The following is a 4,734-nucleotide window of genomic DNA, read 5'->3' on the forward strand; positions in this document are numbered from 1 at the left end:
ACGATGACCTGATCTCCAAAATCCCCCAAAGGCTCTTTTAAGAGCCACCTCCATATTTCAGTCAAAAAGGCACAATTGTTCCATTTGTACACGCCCCTTTCCCACAGTGTTCCCTGCTCTCGAGTCCCTACAGACCGTGGTTCGATTCCAGGCTGTATCACCACCGGCCGTGATTGTAAATAAGAGTTTGTTCTTAACTGACTTGAGTCGTTTCAATAACGCTCTCTATATGTGATTAGATGTATGCCTAGAGTAGAAGAGGGGAAAAATACAGTAGCAGTAATGAGTGATAGTAATGATATAGGGCAAAAAGTGGCGAAAATGGTCACTATGTAGCTAAGAACAACTGACTTTGAAAGTCCCATGTTGAGAGGCGCTGATGAGAGGGGAAAAGTTTTACCGTGGAGCACGGAGGCCATCTAGTGGTTAAACGCGGGTACTGTCAGCGTGTGAGCACGTCATAGTTGCTCCCTATTGGTATTTGATCTTCAGGCCAGTGTTTCCCAAACTCGGTCCTCGGGTCCCCAAGTGGGGTACGTTGTGTTTTTTCGAATCCAATTGCTCTTGGAATGTAACATGCTAGAGTATGTCTTTTCCTTTGTGAAAATGGCCATTCAATCATTTCTGGGCCATGTGACATTCCTCGATGGCCCAAAAAATCCATGTTTTGATCCGATCATTACAACGTTAGCTGTGTGCACCCCATAATTCATGCGACTGACTAAGCTATTGAAAGTCAAATGATATATCTCTGTCCAGCGCAAGTGAAAGGTGGTCGAAAAAAAGTGGTACCAACGTTTTGGTTGAAGGTACAGGAAATGTTGTAGGCCACCCAATTAGACGTGATATTATTAAGTCGCCCTTTTGTGCTTGTTTGTGTGAGTGCATAGGTAAGTTGTTTCGATATGGTGGAATAAATGGAGAAATGAAAGGAATGTATTTAGTGGGATGAATTCAGTGTGCGATTGAATATTCCAATGCCATACCCATTGTTAGTCCTTTAGACTAGATCCGAGATCCCTTAAGAGAATGAAGAGAAAAGGTATCAGGACGGCAGGAATCAATAGATGTAATCATCAAGGGCTTGCAAAAGAGCTGTTACGAAACAGGACACAAGCAGCCGGGATGATTGCCCTATTAGTAGTTGACCAATTACAAAATAGCAATCAGCAATGCGGGCAGGTACGTGTTGATTGCTGTATTGGCTTCGTAAATAGGCTTCATAAGGAACTAAATGGCTCAGCACATGACACCTTCACAGTGGAGAATATTTGATACTACTGACTTCCGTTGAGTCGAGTCGTGTGTCCTTGACGTGATTTGAAGTCGACTTCTGATGTGGGATTTAGTTCATTTTTAAAAGAAGATTTGCTGAGGAATCGAAATGATAAGACAAAGTAAAGGCCCTAAATACAGGCTGCCAGTTAAATGCAGCAATGACACGGCTAAAGTGTGTAATTGCCGGACCAAAGAGCAGGAATTGTCTGCTGTTGCATCTTCACTCATGAGACAGGTAATAGCGGAGCTCCGTGGTGCTGAAAAGGACAGCGCCCCTGGCCATTTGCCAAAGCCTATTTCCCGTTGGAGGGATTCTTGACATGCTATAGGCACAGTTCAGTACACCCCTCATCCAACAGACAGACCCCCTCCTGTAATTGGTCCCAGAATCATCCACTTGATTCCCGACCACCAACCGATTCTCGGGGTGCATTGGTGTAAAATGTGGTCGTCGAGATAAAGTTCTATAGGCTACATGGGGTAATGGCATCTGGAGCTTTTTTTTTGGAGCTACCTACACCAGTAGGAGAGCTTACAGATAAAGAGTGCACTAGGCTAGAGAGAAAAGTAGCATTCCGTTTTTCATAAAGTAGGTCAATGTAACTTACCCTCTTTTGATACTTGAGAAACATACATTCACATGATGTCCAAATCTGCAGGAGACAAACCAGCAGAAAATCAGCAGGTGAACAAAAGGGTTAAGTGAATATGATTTAAGAGCAGTCAAATGAAGTAATAGTGACATAGATTGTAAGAACTGAAATCTACCATGTGAACATTGCATTGTGGCTTTAGAAGAGCATGTATTTGTAGATGAATGACAGATTAGGTTTGGTGACAAAGTAACTGTATAATTTGAGGTACTCTACATGAGCATGTGTTTGCCTATTTGATGATCTGTTGGTAGTTAATGTTTGATTTTGACCACGTACTTGTTGTGACAATTGCATTCAGGTTGAGGGAGAAATGCTCTGTGTGGCCATTGTGAGTGGCACTTCTGATCCAGCAGGTGGTGTTAAGATCCCTCCCTATGTGGCTTGAATGATGAGCCAGTGTTGGCTAAATGACTTGTGGTCCAGTGGGTGGCGGTGAAATGCCTCCCTATCTATATGACTTGACCTATTCCTTTGACATTGTTCACTTGGAGATGATTCCGGTCTTCTTCGTGTCCTCTTCATGAGCACTTCTGCATGTCTTCCTTCCTGTCTTGCCATGTGTGTTTTTGTTAGATATCACTGGGCACATTCCTAACGTGGAGGTCGTTTGCATAGCTCATGTCATGTGGATATATAAAGTATTGTATTGTAAGGTATGTTAGTCTACGGACTGTCTGACATGGCTCGTCCATATATTGATGTATTCCAATTCCATTTGGGTGTATTGTGTGGAATGTTGGAACATGGTTCGATCTTACTTGTTAGACTTGACTGTGCTGTTGGAGCTAGTAACACAAGCATTTCTGCTAAACAGGTGTATGTATATCTCTCTAGTCACCCCCAAAACCAAATCTTTCTTTGGCCGCCTCTCCTTCCTTCCAGTTCTCTGCTGCCAATGACTGGAAGGAAGTAGAAAAATCTGTGAAACTGGAAACACTTATCTCCCTCACTAGCTTTAAGCACCAACTGTCAGAGCAGCTCACAGATTACTGCACCTGTACATAGCCCACCTATAATTTAGGCCAAACAACTACCTCTTTCCCTACTGTATTTAATGAATGAATTAATTTAGCTCCTTTGCACCCCATTATTTTTATTGCTACTTTGGACATTTCTTCCATTTGCAAATCTACCATTCCAGTGTTTGACTTGCTATATTGTATTTACTTTGCCACCATGGCCTTTTTTTGACCTTTACCTCCCTTATCTCACCTCATTTGCTCACATGGTATATAGACTTGTTTATACTGTATTATTGACTGTATGTTTGTTTTACTCCATGTGTAAGTCTGTGTCGTTGTATGTGTCAAACTGCTTTGCTTTATCTTGGCTAGGTCGCAATTGTAAATGAGAAGTTGTTCTCAACTTGCCTACCTGGTTAAATAAAGGTGAAATAAAAAAATAAATAAAAATATGTGTCTATTTGATTAGGATTAGGACTTTTCCTCTATGTGTCGCACTTCCATTTCCACTGTCATTTATGCTGCAGGCTAATTACTACCAATGTCATTGTGGTCCAAGTTCAACTCCTAGCCTATAGGGTGTGGTAACAGGCCCTCTGTTATTTGTTGTTGTACTCTGCATGTGAAGTATCTGCACTGTAGCCTATAGAGGAACTAAGCCCTTGATAATAGGGGAACGCAAGCAGTTGAAGGGAACAAGTGGCAGAGTCTAACCTGCTGTTGAACACAAACTCCCAGTCCTATGATGTTGCTCTGTGAAGGAGGTTAGCTTTTCAGCATTCAATTCATGGCAGCCTTCTTCTCCCTGGTTGATTTGTGAATGTGAGTGATTCGAGAATGTTTGGCTTTGGTATCCAAGGTGTTTGAGATTGTTGAGGACCAGTGTTCCGAGGGGCTGACTGTGACATCATAAAGCGGAATGTAGTTAGTGTGCTGTTTGAGGGATTCCAATTCAGTCCGTTGCGGCCTTCCAGGCAGCGCAGTTGTGCTTCAAGTGTGCTCTCTGTGTGATGACTTGTTGTGCGCCTACACGGACGGAGTACAGCTACGAACGGAGGTGACATTTGGGGTAAGCCTAAGCCTTTTCGTAACCTTAACCTATTTCTTCTAACTTGCTATGCTTTGTGCTTTGATGACACTAGCTGCATCCCAGCTAGTTGAACGCTTGTTCAGAGCCACCTCCATATTTCAGTCAAAAAGGCACAATTGTTCCATTTGTACACGCCCCTTTCCCACAGTGTTCCCTGCTCTCGAGTCCCTACAGACCGTGGTTCGATTCCAGGCTGTATCACCACCGGCCGTGATTGTAAATAAGAGTTTGTTCTTAACTGACTTGAGTCGTTTCAATAACGCTCTCTATATGTGATTAGATGTATGCCTAGAGTAGAAGAGGGGAAAAATACAGTAGCAGTAATGAGTGATAGTAATGATATAGGGCAAAAAGTGGCGAAAATGGTCACTATGTAGCTAAGAACAACTGACTTTGAAAGGTTGAGAGGGGTTGAGAGGGGAAAAGTTTTACCGTGGAGCACGGAGGCCATCTAGTGGTTAAACGCGGGTACTGTCAGCGTGTGAGCACGTCATAGTTGCTCCCTATTGGTATTTGATCTTCAGGCCAGTGTTTCCCAAACTCGGTCCTCGGGTCCCCAAGTGGGGCACGTTGTGTTTTTTCGAATCCAATTGCTCTTGGAATGTAACATGCTAGAGTATGTCTTTTCCTTTGTGAAAATGGCCATTCAATCATTTCTGGGCCATGTGACATTCCTCGATGGCCCAAAAAATCCATGTTTTGATCCGATCATTACAACGTTAGCTGTGTGCACCCCATAATTCATGCG

The sequence above is a fragment of the Oncorhynchus kisutch genome, unplaced genomic scaffold (genome assembly GCF_002021735.2).
Source record: "Oncorhynchus kisutch isolate 150728-3 unplaced genomic scaffold, Okis_V2 scaffold1376, whole genome shotgun sequence".
Taxonomy (NCBI): domain Eukaryota; kingdom Metazoa; phylum Chordata; class Actinopteri; order Salmoniformes; family Salmonidae; genus Oncorhynchus; species Oncorhynchus kisutch.